The sequence below is a fragment of the Podarcis bocagei genome (assembly GCF_964188305.1).
Source record: "Podarcis bocagei genome assembly, chromosome: 6".
Lineage (NCBI taxonomy): Eukaryota > Metazoa > Chordata > Lepidosauria > Squamata > Lacertidae > Podarcis > Podarcis bocagei.
Window position 1 is genome coordinate 60,386,075 of NC_138130.1, and position 16,966 is coordinate 60,403,040.

Consider the following 16,966-nt stretch of genomic DNA (forward strand, 5'->3'; position numbering starts at 1 on the left):
CTTAAAATAGGTACAGATCCCTTGTGTGTTTGGAGGAAAGGGTGTATTTGTGAACACAATGAAATCAACGGGCTGTTGGTGAGTGACTGTTTCTTCTGTTTAACGCTGAACATTAGAGGAATGGAGACTAAATCACTTGTGTCAGGATGATATTAGTAAACTGAAGGTCACTTTCAGCATACTTTAGCATGCCTTGGAGGCAATACTGATAAGGAGAAAGACAAAAGGACAAAGACAAAATTAACTTTTAATTTCCCACCAAAGCTACAGCTGACAGAAAAAGGGAGATGACTGGGATTGCTTGCAACATACCGTATAGGATTGTATATTAAATAGCTTATCTGATTTAGCTCATCACAGATACTGAGCATGTAACTATTTATAAACATTTATATATACACTCAAGTACATAGCGTGGTAAATATTAGTGACACATTTCATATCTCTTTTCAGTGCCAATTCCTCTTGCTCTAAATTAGATGAAGATATAAACAAATCAGATATATTAATTTTCTCTTGAAGAACCTTTCATGATTGCTTACTAAGAAAAGTTATTTACATGTTGATAAAAGGCGTTATTTAACACAGTGTGTGGTAATTTCCTCTAACTCAAATGCATTAGGTGCCTCAAAGAGCACATTTCTGCCTTATGTTCTAGTCCTCATGAACACATACATTCAAGAGGAAGAATTTTATTTGTTGTTCTGATTTATTTGTATGAAGCCAAATATTAAGCAGTGAAATTATTTATGTTTAACATATGGTGAATTATGCATGCCTCTTAAAAGTAAGGCATATGCCTTAGGGAAAAGTCAGGTTCATGCATTCAAAGTTATTGTCTTATCTGACTGCAGTAAATCATGCATGCAAATCGTGAATTAAAGCTTTAATGACATAGGATCTGCGAACAATGTTGTAGTGTAGAGAGCAGAATGCAGATCCCATTCCACTGACCCTTCCCTCCAGATTTCCAGATCCCCTCACCTGTCCAACTGTGAGTCACAGCATGTCATGGCTATTGAGCTCCCTATCTCAATATTTTTTTAGTACTGTAAACCTTGACGTTTTGCCTGAGCCTGATTACATCTCTTTCTTATGTATGTTTGTGTGGTGCTGTTTTGGCTACAGGAGGACCACGACTTAAAGAACTTAGCTTACTATATGATATTTTAAAAGCGGAAGAATGATGTATGTGTCATGTCTCAGATGGAGGAATCCTTATTAAAGGAGGATGCCATGTCCCAGCTGCGGATGGTCCCCTCAGAGGAGGTCCTTGGCCAAGTCCTGGGTCAGGCTGCCTCTGGTTGCAAGGAGCTGGGATCCTGCAGTGAGGCTGAGGAGGGGCCATCCACACCCAAGATGAGTTCAGCCTCAACACATTGAAGCCAAATGAGTTCCAAGCCCAAAGGAAAGTAGGAGGTGCCATAAACACTGGATGGAAACCTGATTCTGAGCAAGTGCATGGATACAGGCAATGGCTCTTCAGGAGCAACAGTCTCCTTGGAAATAAGACCCGCCTCTTAAGGAGACCTCTGGAAAAGGGGAGTTAATAGGAGTCAGCTGAGGCTATGGTGTGGTTCCATCAGCACCAGCTTAAACCCCCAGTGCTGGAAGAGCTGCTAAACCAGCTCTGTGTCCTGCCTGCTACTGGGTTGCCTGTCTATGCCAAATCTGGCTGTGGACTACTGTAACCTTGTCTCTTGCCTGACCCTTTTGAGCTCAGATAGCTTGGTCCCTGACTTTGAACTGCTGTGACTGCTTCTCACCGGAGCCTTTGTTTTGGACTCTGCTTGCTTGCGCTCTGACCTTGGACTGACCCTCAGTCCTGCTTTGGTAATGCTGCTTTGCCAGCAAGTCCCCTGTTTGCTCGGAGAGCCACCAAAAATGCTTCTCAGCTGGGGCAACATCTGGTCTTAGGCTGGGTTGGGTGACCCCAAACATCTTTATGAAAAAGGAGTAGGCTGTATTAAATACATATCATTACAATATCTTGTGTGGGTCCATGACCTGCTTAGCTGAGCTTGTTATCACTTTTAAACATTTTGCCCTATTGCCTTAGTTCCACCTGTTGATTTGCTAACATCTTGCTATGTCTGTCTATGGAAAAAACAAACAAACCCCACAGCGCTGTAGTGCCGAAATAGATACAGTAGCTTTTTAAGGGGTTAAATGTGAGAGCTTAAAGTAGCTTGGAATATCTTTTCTGTATAAAAACAGGCTGGGCTTATTGCCATAAGCACACTCAAGAGAGTCATGAAGAATAATTGTGTGAAGTTCTTATTTTCCTTCAGAGCAGCAATGAACAGTTCCTAAAGGGGAGGGGAATCTTGTCAGATAAAATGGGTACGTAGTTTAAAATAGCGTCCATTTTGGTAGGTGGTTTTCCAACAGAAGGAGGTCAGATAGACAGATAATACAAACAAGAGGGTCTAGTGTCACTTCTCTTTCCCTTTTCCCTATTAAACTTGTCTTATTGGGGGGGGGGATACATTTCCCTACCTCCCACCTAAATGTTTTCTGTAAAGAAACAGCATAAATGTGGACAGGAACAAAAAGAACATAATGAAAGCAAATTCAGGAAACAAAATCTACAGCACATATAATAAATGTATGCAGGCTTTGAGTTCTCCAGAGCTCTTCATTAGGCTACAAAAGTAAACAAAGAAGCAGGTGGGACAGAATAGTCTGGCTTTTTATGACTTCTGAAGAGTCTTAAGGTGGGATTTAATATTGGGCTGCACCAAGGCCTTGGGCCATTTACCGTCTTTGGAAATACAATAACCATCTGTTGGTCTTCCTCCATCCTTTCACAAAACAGACAGGTTCCTTGTTAGGTAGGAACAGAGAGAAAGGTGCTGATTAACTTTAGTTGGTGTGCTAGTTTAAAATGTCAGCAGATGTCAAATTAGGTAGCTTTACCTAGCAGTTCAACTTTGGTAGCAGAATATAGGTATCTACCCAAAGACACAAATGTAACTCTGTGTGATAAAGAAGGTTCCCTGATTCTGCAAAGTGTTCTACCCATGTTCAAGCAAATGTAAGTAAACCCTCCTGAAAACCTTCTCCACTCAGCACAAGGGAGGGTTGGGGAGTAAGCAGGCAGGCTGATGCATACTGTGACATTGCAGGTGGGACTTGCATGTGGGCTACTGTCCCACCCGACAGTTTTAGCCCATACGTGTTGAGGTAAAATCCAGAACACACCTTCTAAGTGATAGTTAATGGATTTCCAGTTATTGTTCCTATACAATATTCTTAAAAAATGCAGAAGCATCTTGAGCTACAAATTTCAGGTCGAATATTTTATTATACTATATATTACATCTCCAATATAATTCATTTCTTATTTTAATCTGTTGTTCATACTATTAAGGGTAGGGGTGATAAGGTAAGGAAACTGGAGCTTGTGGGGTTTTTTTAAAATCTTGCATACTGTTAATTCAAAAGTCTGCCTTTTGAATTAAATAAATAAACTTCCCATTTATGCAATGCATGAATAGAACTATTTACAACTGTGGTTCTCTTTTAAGAGAAAACTCCTTCTTGCTAAAAAAAATTACTTATTTTTTCAAATTTAAATAACAGCTGTGCAATAGTTTTGAGAGTATCCAGAATGCTTAAGTAACAGTTCTTGAGCACACTATGCTTTCAAAATATTATTGGATGTAGATGCTGGTTCCCCCACTCCCCATTGTTTAATTAACAAAGTGTTGGCTAAATTATAAAATTATTGAGACATTGAGAAGATATTTGAAAGTCACTCCTTGTCAGCACTATGCATTAACACCAACAGGCCTGGCAAACAACTGGAATGGTTTGAAAGGGAGGACTTGAATCCCATCAAGTATTTAATCAATGCCTTCATGCTTTCTTTTTCTGTAGTTTGCTTCTCAGGATGCACCTGTATAATTATTGTCCTAGGAGATGTGATTCTGAAATCCGTTCCTGCTGCATAAACATTTGTTAATTGTATCTTGGGACCAGGATGAATTCTGATCTAAATCATGGCCTGTCCAGGCGATGTTCCCAGATAAGAGACAGGGGATTACATCTGGAATTGGCTTAGTTGTCTGCATTTCTCCCTTTGTTTTTACATTTTGGACTCTTAGAGGACATTCAGAGGTGCATCCACCTCTAAAAAAAATGTTTAGGGGTACTCTCATTTTCCTACTTGTATTGAAATATTGCCCCTCAATGATGCCAAACGTAGATTCACAAAATGTTTAGGGGTATGTGTATGCCGGCGTCCCCCCAGAAAAAAAGCAGTGGGTGCATCTCAAAATTAGGCATAGGGTCCCGGTTGCAACAGCAAAAAAAAACACACAGAAAAATCAAGCACAAGTAAATTCATCTTTGCTCATTTAGGGGGTGATAAAGGCCTTTTAGGGTGATTGAAATATTGTTTGAAGCCCATCTGTGCTCTCCTTGTTCCCTGCCAGTTTTTCTACCCGATCAGCTGCTGCACCATTCTTTACTCTTTCTGGGAGTGTCACAGTGATTGTGGTGGTGTTACGATGCTGTACAGCAAATCATGCCTGGCTACATGATGATGTCACAAAGACAAATCAAAATAAGGACAATGCTTCCTAGTTCTCCTGAATGGGTGAACACGTTTGCCTTCTTCCATCATTTTACCCTAAAAAAACAAAGGTGGGAAGCAACCTTAAAATGTGTGTGTCCTTTTTTTGTTTCTGCCCAAAGTTTTCTCAAACAGCACCTCCCTTATGCCTAAGCTGTACTATTATGGTGCACTTTAAATTGCTTGCTTTTTAAATCAATAGCAAGATTAGATATGAGTTGATATGATTGTGTTTCAGATATTTAGTTGGCCATCATTGGATCAGTTTGGTCTTAAAGCTACAAGCTACTGCCAACAAATGGGACAGTGGGAGAAACGTTGCCCTTTTTTACTTTTTTTAAGAACATGAGGGCTCTCCTGGATCAGACCAAAGGCTCATCTAGACCAGGAGCTTATAGGAAGTTCAAAAGCAGGACCTGAGAACAATAGTCCTCTCCCTTCTTGTGATTCCCAGCAACTGGTATGCAGAGCTGGAATGCCTTCAACAGTGAAAGTAGAACATAGCCATCGTGGCTCGTAGTCATTTTTACAACAGAGAAACAATTATACGATCTTAAGCCTACACATGTACATTTTATTTGTATGCCACCTTTCCATATTTAAAACCATGCTCAAGGCAGCTTACAATATGGGGGGTGATACATAATTACAAACATAACAAAAGTAGTCAAGCAATAAATAAAACATCAAAAAGTGCACAACCAAATTGAACAATTTCCACATAAATCAAAATAAGAGCTAAAATAAACATAAAAAACAATATAGATAACAACAATAACCCCCTTAAGCAATGTCCCAGCCAAGAGTGTTCAGCAGCCTCAGCTTTTGGAGCTGGAATCAATGAGGCCCCACCCTCCCAGGCCAGGTGGAAAAAGTCCTGCAAGGCAGGGAGCCAGTAGTTCAGGACTCACAGCCAAGATATGTTCAGTGAAAGAACTAGTGACAAATTTACAGCTTAAATCCCTCCTATACATTTATTTACTGAGAAACAAGTCCCAGCATTTCAACATCATATTTCCATGAAATATTGTATCAGACTACATTATCTTTATATAGTTTGTGTTTACTGGAGATGCCTTTTTGTGTATGGATTTTAGATTATTGTTTTCAGACCAAAGATACAAAGAAATCCAGATATTTTAGCACATGTGTATATGTGTGTATCCATTCTACATGAGAACAGCAGACCAAAATATATCACATAGCACGTGCTTTGAGGATGCCACAATGCATCCGATTTGTGCTGACTCTGGCGGAGTTATCAAATGTCTGATTGAGCCCATGGAAAAACGCTTATCTAACTCCCACTGGACAGCTTCCTTCTCCTTGAGCTGGGAGGATAAAACTTTCTGCAAAGTCTTGTAAAACAGCAAGGTGCATTAAGTTAAAGCAACTCACCAGTGGCTTCAACCTCTATGTCTAGCACTAACTCAGCAGATGATTAGAGGACTGTGTGACCCTTGGCAGCTTTACAGGGTCATATTTTGACATGGCTGAACTGTTCTTGAACAATTCCTCCAATGTGCTAGGTACAAACAGTCTTTTCTTCAGCCTCAAGCATGCATGTCTTATCTTTCCTACCTATTTTTTTTAAAGAAGCATGGCTATTGAAATATACTGAAGGTTAACTCTGCTTCTTGCTTATGTTGGTTTTCTGTTTCCATTCTTCTTCTTGGACAACAGCACATCGTGGTCTTTACTTCCTTTTTTAACTTCTGTAAAGGAGCCATTGCTGGCCCTGAACTGCAGTTTTGATCCTGATTCTGTAAATGGTGATATTTCATGCTGTATCACCAGTTTAATGCACCAGTTTAGTACCACCAACCAAGAGACAACTTGGTGTAATCATTTAGAGACAACTGCATAAGAGAAAGTTTGTTTTAGGATGAGAAACCTTTCATCTGTTCCTACTAGGCCTATTTAGTGGCAGTAAGGAAGCAGAGAGTGTTGGGTGACCAGCAGGGCCAGCCCACCTATGAGACAAGGTGAGGCAGTTGCCTCAGGGTGGCAGGTTCCTGAGAGTTGGGAGGCATGGTAAATTTGACCTCTGCTCTGTGGAACATGCCCTGTGCTTGTTGACCTTCACGACCTCTCTCTCCACTGAGCTACTGCTGCTCTGTGCATGCACCTGGTGACCATGGGTGGTGGGTGCATGGGTGGCGGGCATGAAGCAAAGAAGGGGACAGTGGGCAGGCACGTGGCAGTGTGTGCACAGCAAAAGAGGCAGGAAGGAGTACTTTTTGTTTTGCCTCTAGTGGCAAAATGTCCTCAGTCAGCCCTGGTGACCAGCTACCAGTGAAGTCTAAACTTTGGGAATGGCTCAGTTGAACAGACCACTGTACTTTCAGTGTAACAAGGACAACAGCCTACCCACAGATTGCAGGACGTTTATTGCATTTCTTTTTAATAGCATTGAACATATCTAAAATTGTCCACAGTGGCAGAGAAGGGCAATTACTGAGACCATCTATTTAGAACCTTAATGGCATCCCTATTTCTCTGTTACCCACATTACAGTTTCATCAATGGCTTCGGATGCAGCAGAGAATTTCAGATATTACCAGAGCCATCTTACTTTGCATCACAAATGCTCTTAGACATTTGGTGCTGTTTTCTTTGAAGTACTTCCCTAGTGTACCCTTGTTATAATTTTTAAAGCTTTATTACTAATTTCTGTGTCAGAGTGATAAAAGATGAATGGTCAACACATAGCTGTGTTAACGATGCCAACTGAGGACATGATCTATTAGTGAATAACATTACTTTCCATAATGATTTTTGTATAAAATATATATAGCTAGACTAGAACATTAACTTCACATGCAAATATTGCCAGCATATTTCCTCCCTGTTAAAAAGTAGCTGGAAAAATAAGTGTGAGGCACAAATATAGACTGAACAGCCGTTGTTTTTACACAGTTTGAGAGGGGCTGTAGCTCTATTCAAGCCTTATTATTAAAATTTGTATGCTGCTTTCCCATATAAATATGCTCAATGCAGCTTACAACAAAACAAGTTCCAAATATTTTAAAATAAAACAATATTTAAGCTCTTACAAAAACAATATTGATTGGAGGTCTAGTCTGCTTACTTCAGGGTGAGTCTCACAAAAGATAGTACTTTCAAAGGGATTACAGCTACTCTAGAGTAAGGATGCATTCACATATATAGATGTGTCATCTGATGCCTGCATCATGAAATGATAACTTGCACGGGTGAAACAGCCACCACAGACCATACACCGCAGACAGAACTTTCATGCACATGGCATGAACTAACTCAAACAGAATATTTTTCAAAGCAGAACGTCCATACTTCCAGCTTCAAGTAACTGAATATAGGGGTAAACGCAACCATCATTGCACATTCATAGAATCAGAGGTAGATGCAGTGAGGGCTTGTAGCTCCAGCCTCCACACCTGCATCTGGTTCCATCCATATGTTTGTAAGCAGGGGAGGATTCTGACTGGGCCAAGGTCTGCCCCCCTGTAAGAGTTCTATGGGCATACATGACAGTACCAAAGGCATGGATAGTGGGGGGAATTACCCATGGGTTGCTAGCCTAGAGAGAATGAAAGAGAGCAAAACGATGAGGATGGAGAAAACTAAAGTAGTGCAAAAGAGGTCTATTTCTCCCTACGTCCAGTCCACTGAGGCCTCAGCAGCTGTGGAAATCGATATAGATATTCAGCAGTAAATAGAATCATAGAATTGTAGAGTTGGAAGGGAACATGAAGATCATGCAGTCCAACCCCCTTCCCTGGTGCAGGAATCTTTAGCCCAACCTGGGGCCCATGACCCTGAGATTAAGATTCTCATGCTCTACCTTCTGTGAAGCCAGCAAGTGAGGAGGTTTGGGGGCCTCACAAGGGAGCATCAATTACAAGCAAGTGTTAAACTCTTCAGGTGTTTTTTTCCTTAAGCGGCCTCCACTTTTTCTGTGAATGGTGAGACCCAGTCTGAGTTGAGCCTGGAAGCTTGTCCATCTGTCTAATTATGTTGCCTGACGCACGTTAAAAAATTACAACAAAGGAGCATATGAATCAGAAAGCTATAAGGTGTGTGTGTGTTATTGTTGTTTAATCAAGTGATTTCAAGCATATATATTTTTAAATTTCATTTCTTCCAATTACAAGCTGTGTTGAATGGCAGATTGCATCATTCCTTTTGAAAGCCATGTGTAAAGACATCACAGAACTGAAAGATGGTCTGCTGAGAATAATGAAAGAAATGTTGTTATAAAATTAATAATAATAGGCCCCAGTCAAGTATCTGAATTTGTAGGTTTAGCAAAAACACTAATTAAGCTCAGGTTATTTCTGTTTTTCAGTCATAAACTATGCTATTATTTGATAATTCTGCTCTTAATGGTGTAGCTATGATGTTTCCTGCTATGCATTGCTGGTTTCTTTTGTCTGTTTATGGCTGGTAGCCCAAAATCAAGGGCAGCTTGAGAACCTTGCCTACAGCAAAAGAAAAAAGAAAGAAAAACTTTTCAACAACCTGTTGGCACAAATGCAAGAAAAAGAAAAAGGTTAGAATTTGTACTGCATTTCTTCAATCTTTGAATTAGAGCTTCTCCTGATATTAACATCTTTTAACAGCTGATCAGATCCTTTAGAATTCTGGCTGAATGTAAACCAGGATCTCCATGCGGAAGCCAGTGTGCAATGGGAGAGAGAAAAGGAGGTGTGAGGAAGGGCTGTGCATCTACGGTGCTTCAGAGGCGATGAAGTCAGATGTCTGGACACAGAGGGCTTTGAATTTTTTTCACAAAAACCTAAAAAATCTCCCTATGAAAATGAGACACACAGCTTCTTTACTTTTTGTGAAACAATATTCAACCTCAATAGACCATGTTGACCAGTTTAGTTTTGACCAATGAAATGGCAGTTCTGTCACTGGATTTCTCACAATTCCCAGTGTTTCACAGTTTCACAAGGCCTACTAGATTGTTTTGGTTCATAGCATTGGCTTGATGCCCTCAAAATGTCCTTCTCCATTGAAGGGAACTGGGAGCTCTATGGCTGCAAGGAATTACTGATTCAAGGTGAATAGGCATGATACAGAGAACCCCAAGCCTACCAGACATCTTTATTACAAAGCATATAGAGACAATAGACTGAATACACATTTATTGGATACATATTTACCGTGAAGGATCAAATACACAGACTACAGTAAAAGTACAAAGTCTATTTAATTTCTGCTAAAATCAATGGAACAAGCACACATTTAAGAACTTATCTCACTCTGATTTCAACAGTAAGTAAGCATGTTTATTTTTCTGTAGGCTGTGCCCATTATGTTTTGCCTTTGGCTGATGTAACACTGAGTTTGAGGGAACCACAAATCTACTTACAATCCGTCATTAGAAATGATTAATTAGAATCTGTAGGAACTGTTGGCTATTTCTGGCACTGCTGGGAAGTACTTTATCCCAAAGTAATTTGCCCCATTGTAAATTCTGCAAAAGTTGTGCCATGCACGAAATCAGAAAGCTTTGGACTTAGCGGAGGTGTGTTGAGAAAGGCTCAGAGCCACTGTCAAGACTTAATTTTGTCAATCTTAGTTAAATGTTGATGGTAGACACAGTCAGTTTCACCTCAAAATGGATATTTTTTAAATTCCTTTTTTATTTAGCAGTTTTAAAGTTTAAAGGTTGTACACTGGTCTAACCATACCATTTGTCAAGCAAGATAATGTAGAGTTGATATTCTTTAATGGCTAGTAAACAACTCTTTATGAGATCTGGCTGTAAAAATATGGGTTCTTGTCACCAATATATCTCTGCAATGTTCTGAATGTAGGTGAAACTATCGGAAGTTTGGAGAATGTGGCACACCTTTCCCACATCAGCCTCCAGCTAGAATGATGCAAGCTAGATTTATGTGCAGAGAACAAAAGGAACATGTTTGGCACTGATAGAGAAACACACAGAAATGGATTGAGTAAGCTGAAGGCAAAATCTCCTGAGGTGTTGGGCTGTCCCTCCTAGCTGATCTGATGTGGGCCACTGGATTGATGCTTATAGAAGTATTTAAACTGTCTCTGCCTATGTTTGGTTTGTATATTTGAAGCTAGCAGTACAAAATCCTTTTCATTCCAGAGCATCTGTTCCACCTCTTGTAAGCAGCATGTCCACCTCCATCTCCTTGAAAGATTCCATCAACGGTGTCTCCCAAAAAATTTACATATCACTTGGGAAGACAGGTGAACTAATGTCAGTGTACTGGAAGAAGCAAAGATCACCAATGTCAAAGCAATGATTCTTCATATCAACTTTGCTGGACTGGTCGTGTTGTTCAGATGCCTGATTATCATCTTTCAAAGCAACTACTCTGTTTCCAACTTAAGAATGGAAAGAGAATTGCTGGCGGACAACAAAAGAGGTTTAAAGACACTCTAAAATCTAAAAAAAACAACAACAGTATAAGCATGGATAATTTGGAAACACTGACCTGCAAGCTCTCCAATTGGAGAATAGCCTCTACCAAAGGCATCTTGGATATTGAAAAATCACAAACTCAGGATGAAAGGGAGAAACAAGATAAAAGGAAGGCACGTTTGGCAAATCCTCACCATGAACAACTCCCACCCAGAAACCTATGTCCCCACTGTGGAAGGACGTGTGGATTCAGAATTGGCCTCCACAGTCATTTACGGACACACCATTAAGACCGTATTCATGGAAAACAATATTACTTGGCTACAAGTGATTGCCAGAGAAAAAATGAAGAACTGGGTCCATGCGATACAATACATTAAACTCTAATTTTTGAATTATTAAAATTTGAATTGAGGAATCTTAAATTTGGACTTACGATTTCATGCCACGTAACAGTCACATACTGGCTGTAAAATATACTTGTTTTACATTCCCCTGCAAAAGACAAAGCAAAAGCATTACAGTTTAGACAAAATTAAAAGTGGGCATTCTTAAGGAGCATTAATCAAGGAATTAATGTACTTGCCACTTCCAAAGATGCAAAAGAGTATTGGGTCATCTTCATATGATTAGTCATTTGCAAAAGCACATTTACTACTGGAAATCACTGGCAAGTCCCCAACACCACCCATTTTGATTTGAAACTTTAAATGCTTGTTCCCACAAAATCCTTCATCCTTCAGCAAAATGGATGGCTGAAGCTTGTTTGGTGCTAATTATGTTCTGTGGTCTACCAAGACTGAAGTTTATTTGTTTTGCAGCTGCCACAGGACTGTTACTAACAAATTAGCTTTCATTTATTTCAAAGAGGGCACTAGCACTGGACAGAGAATGTTATGGTCCCACATGGAGGTTACTGAACAGCACTTGCATGTCACTTCAGCTTTGCAAAGTCTGTGTATTTACTTTTTAAAAACACAAACCAGTTTTCAAACAGAATGGCCCTCAAAGTGGTTTACTAAAATGAAGACAAACAAACTTAATACAATTTTAACATCAGATTAAAAGCAAACAATTTCTTTATATTGTAACAGTAAATTTGATTTATAAATTGTTTTCTGTTTATATTTGGCTTTCTGTGTGAATAAGATGCTTACTGTTGGTCCAGCCTCTACCAGCCTGGTGTTCATGAAACTTCGAGGGGGGGGGGGCGGACTATGAATGGTCATGGTGTGGAAGAGGCAATGTAGTCAGTTGTAGAAGCATCTGACCTGGTATTAGTTCTGGAGTTTGGCCTTATTACACAATCTATTCTGTACCACTCCATCTAAGCTCCTTTGCTGATCTAGCTATTTGGCCTATAATTCCCTTGGTGGTCAAAGGTTGGGGAAACTCACAGGCTGAATCAGTGTCTGGTAGTTAAAGTTCTGGTGAAATCCTTTTGCTCTGCCATTCAGGAGCTAAAAATGCAAAAAGTACTAGATAGCTGATCCAAAGGTCTCCAATATATTCCAAGGATGTTGGTTTCAGCTGGACTCAGAACTGCATGCTCCAATACATGTGTCTCATATGACACTGTTTGCGTAATCAAAGGAGCAACTCCCTACCGACTATAAACAGTATACTTTACTAAGATAGTTTCATAGAAGTCACTTTTAGGGCGTACTGAAACAAAACAAAAAACCTGCTGTCCTACCCTTGTGATGTTACTAGACCTCTTTTGTGATGACAATTGGTTTTTTGAAATAGAGTTGAACCAGAATGAAGAATCCTTTGTTAGAATTAATACAGAAAGTGGTACTATGAGACTATTCAGCTTTTCTGTGCTGGTCTTCAGAGATGGGGGACAGATTATCTAGAGGCTGCAGGTAAAGTCTCGCTAGTAATGTAAAATGACTAGATAGATAGATAGATAGATAGATAGATAGATAGATAGATAGACAGATAGATATAGATATATATTCTTAACCTATGTGGGAGCAGCAACCTTTGCTAGGAACTCGTACATGGCAGCTGTGGTCAAGTGGATGAAGAATAAACTGAAGCTGCATCCAGGCAAGGTGAACACAATGGCAGTGAAGGACTCATTGGGGCTTGTGAAAAACACAGAGGTACCTGCGACTGATGGGCTTTTTCAGCCCCCAAGAATAAAGCAGGGCAAAGGAGTTAGACAATGTCACTTTCCTTATCTAATCTTTTGGGGATGTGGGTTACTTGCAGAAGAATTCCCAATCAACTTTAATTGCCCAAACAGAAGTTATCAGCATGCAACTGAACACCACTCAAAAACAGAGACCCTAAGCTGCTTCACTTGAGGTTCCCAGATGGGTCATTATTGTCCAGGTTGGGTGGCCACCTGTCAGGGATTCTCTAGCTGTGATTCCTGGGGTTCATTCCAACTCTACAGTTCTATGATTGGAATTCATCACCCAGGTGTCTAATTGACAGCTGTTTTCAGAAATGTCTTTTTCCAGATGCATCATATTTGCAGATGGAGACCACTTCTTGAGGATAGAGATGTGGCTGGCAGCAGTCAGCCCTGACTTTGTAACGTCAGTGGTTGACAATGGCAATGTGTGCTTCACAAGCTGGATTGGTGCTTCCCAGAATGTAGGGGGTTATAGCTGAGGAAAAAGAGTTTATGGAGACACTACAGATTTCATGATGGATGCAGAATACACTTATTACTTTCCCATGATCTTGTACAATCTGCATCTAACATCTGAATGAAATATACTGAATGAAATGTAAACTGAATCCTATCAATTCTATCAATGTGAATTCTAAATCCACACCTCTCCCTGCCTGTTCCCCTCACTTGTTTGAATAACTGCTTTGCTTTTCAACTCCTGTGTCACCTGGCACAAATACCAGACTGATTGTAAAGCTGACAATAGAGAACTCAGGCAGAGATTAATGACATAGCGATCATATCCAGTTCAGTTTTTTCCTGTTACATAGCATGTATGCATTTCATGTTAGCATGCTGTCTGTTTCATGTGGAAGAGAAGAATATTGGTGACTTGCAAATGAATGTGGGTATGGGCAACAACCCAGTATTCCTTGCTGTCAAGGCTTACACAGTAATTAATAGGTGCAATGAGGCTATTCTAGACTACCAGAGCACCTTCTCTGTCAACTTCCATTGAACTGGAGAGCGCCAGTAAACATTGAGAGGGTGTGTGTGTGTGTGTGTGTGTGTGTGTGTGTGTGTGTGTGTGAAAAGTGGAGCACCTTGATAAATGTCAGCCTCTGACTATAAATTGTGTGGCTCAAGCTGCTTTAATTGGACTAATCCGCATAGCTGGTAAGAATCTGATTTAAGCAGCTGTGTGGTGCAAGCACTCAATCAGAGGACTTGAACTAGAGGTGAAGGAGAGGTGCCAGCTTTTCTCCCATGCCAAAACAAAGCACCCTGCCAGGGCGATGGCTTGGGGTGAAAGAAATTTGATCCTTGGAACAAAATCCTACAATACTTCTCCATTTCTCATTCCAAAGCTAGACTCTGAATTATGAGTCATTTTCTCAGACCACCCAGTAATCAGCAATGTTTCTTGTTTACTTAATTCATTCTTTCGCCTCACTCTATATATGATTTACTGGGGGTGTGCATCAGATTTTGACAAATTCTGAGTTGGTCTGGGCTGATTTGGAAAGGTTCGTGGCTTTTCTAAACCAAAGTTTGGTCTTTCTGAATCACCGTGAAGCAAATGAGGAGCCTCTGGCATGATTTGGAGAGATGTGGAGATTTGGACATCTAAAAAACAACTATGCAGATAGCATGTTTCCAAAAAAATTCAACAATTTATCCTCAAGCTTGCCATATAAGGAAAATGCCATATTGGGGAGAGGGTGCTGTGCATTTTCAATGTGCAGAAAAACACAGGAAGGAAACACAGAGGTTGGCTCTGCCAGTTTTAAGATTGCAGATTTTGGAAGGTTTACATCTTTACTGCCACTTTAGCCAGTGAGAACAGATGTAGGCTTGATATATAATATGTGGAGGATAATAAAAGTGACCTGCCTATCAGACGAATGAGATTAATTATAGCTTCCCTTTCTCTGCTGGTAAGTTCTGCTCTGCTGCTTCTTCATAATGATTTGTCTGTGTCTTGCCATTCGTGCAGTAGTCAAGGCAATGGAAGTCAAGAGCTTTTATTTTTTTAAAAAAAGGCAGAAACCTTCATTAGGATTCTGATAAGCACTGAGGTGCACTTGTTCAAATCCATCTCTCTTGTAAGCCTGATCCTTGTTACTGATACAAAACCACATATACCAGTTTTATTTTTATTTTTGGCTTTGTGTTTTGAGGCTAAGCAAATGCTTGTACCTATACAGCCAAATGGCATTTCATGTTGTAAGATCATTGGGTCCAGTAGGGCTGTAATGGAGATGAATTAAGCTCTGCTTTGTTTTGGGCCATGGCAACAAGAATGAAAGATGTATTACATTCTAAACCACATGTTTTACAAGGAGCCAAGAGTTACCACAGAAAGTATCAAACATAAATTTGGCATTGATCAGTGTATTGTCATGGAATGAAGTAATTAACTTTTACTGGTGAGATGTTTCCCAGCTTATCTTCTGCATAGTTTTTGCTGTGGGTTAGCCAATTACTTTGTATGGAGGATGGAAACAGGCTGCCTCATGTCCAGAAAGGCAAAGTTCAACATACGTCTTCAAAAACCCATTTCCTTCTGGCCTACTTCTTACCACAAGCAACAGCAACCGAGGTGGAAAATCTGTGGCTAGATGTTACCACTCCAGACAACAGGTGCAAGCTCACCGTAGGTATTTCAACATTGCAGCAAAAATATTTAATTTCTTATAACACATAAGAAACTAGGTGTCATTGAGAAGACTTTTAGAGGCTAGCTTTGAGGTCTTGTTTTACGATCAAGTGGTCTATAAATATTATGAAACAAACAAACAGCATCCTCCCTGGTATGTTACGGTAGCTTACCATATGTTGGGTTCTTGTTGTTGTTGCTGTTGTTAGTGAGACATTGTCTAAATCCCAACCTGCATTCTGAAGTGGCACTGTTTAAATGCAGGGCTAGCCCAAGAAATTTTGACATCCCTCTACACACACAGAGAGAGAGAGAGAGAGACAGAGAGAGTCAAGGTGCTTAGCACCCAGGGTGAGTCGAGTTTTTTAGGTATCTGAAAATGAAAAGTCCACAAACACCCCCCCACCCTGGCAGTAACAATAACATGGCACCCAAAATCAGCTGCCTGAGATCTCAGTTTCACTTGCCCAATGCAGGCCTGCTGACTACCATTTGGTCTGGTGTTTGAGAGAACTTCATTACAGTATTTAAACTATGTTAAATCCGTATTTGCTGGGCAGTGTGTGCTCTGATCTCAGCCATCATTTAGTCCTTCTTTTGCTGTGTATGAATGTCAAGATCTGAGCAAGGTTTCTTTATTCCAAAGAGCATCGGACTAGTGTTTCTGCATCCTACTAGGTCAGACCCTAAGGGAAGACATTGAAATAGCTTGCTTGACACCTCTTGAAAATAGCGGTGGTGGGGGGGAGGTCTATTTTCACATCTCTTTCTCTTTTGCATAATGTATGATATCTGAATTAACTTTCATGACATATTAACACTCTAGAGCTGACTTAATATATAGTGTTATGTAATACATTATGCATGGCTTGTGCATCAGTTGGGCTGCGATTTCGGCAGCCACAGACTTGAAATGGTCTCTCAGTGACATAACTGTTAAGTAACAATGAAGCCAAATTCTGCATGCTGAATTTTATTTTGCATTGCTTCTTGTTATGTTTGACTTTTCTAATTTACTGAAACCACTAAGATGTAAACTGTGACTCTCCTCTTCATGTTATCCACAAAAAGGAAAGGGGATGGGGGTGGGATTTCATTCCTTTTCCTTCAAGCTGAGCTAATTCCCTTGACGTCCCATTGTAATTTCAGTCTACAACATCAGAAGCATTATGAATTGTGATATCTTTGCCTGGTACAGGCAATAGGATG

The 16,966-nt window shown here is 40.1% G+C and overlaps 1 long non-coding RNA gene across 1 annotated transcript in view; it reads left to right on the forward strand.

The window, feature by feature from the left end:
- Positions 1-16,966, forward strand: part of LOC308590044 — a 25,471-nt gene continuing 8,505 nt past the window's right edge. Inside the window, exon 1 of the long non-coding RNA XR_014009627.1 lies at positions 1-78. This is a non-coding gene — a long non-coding RNA (uncharacterized lncRNA). The remainder of the gene's footprint in view (positions 79-16,966) is intronic.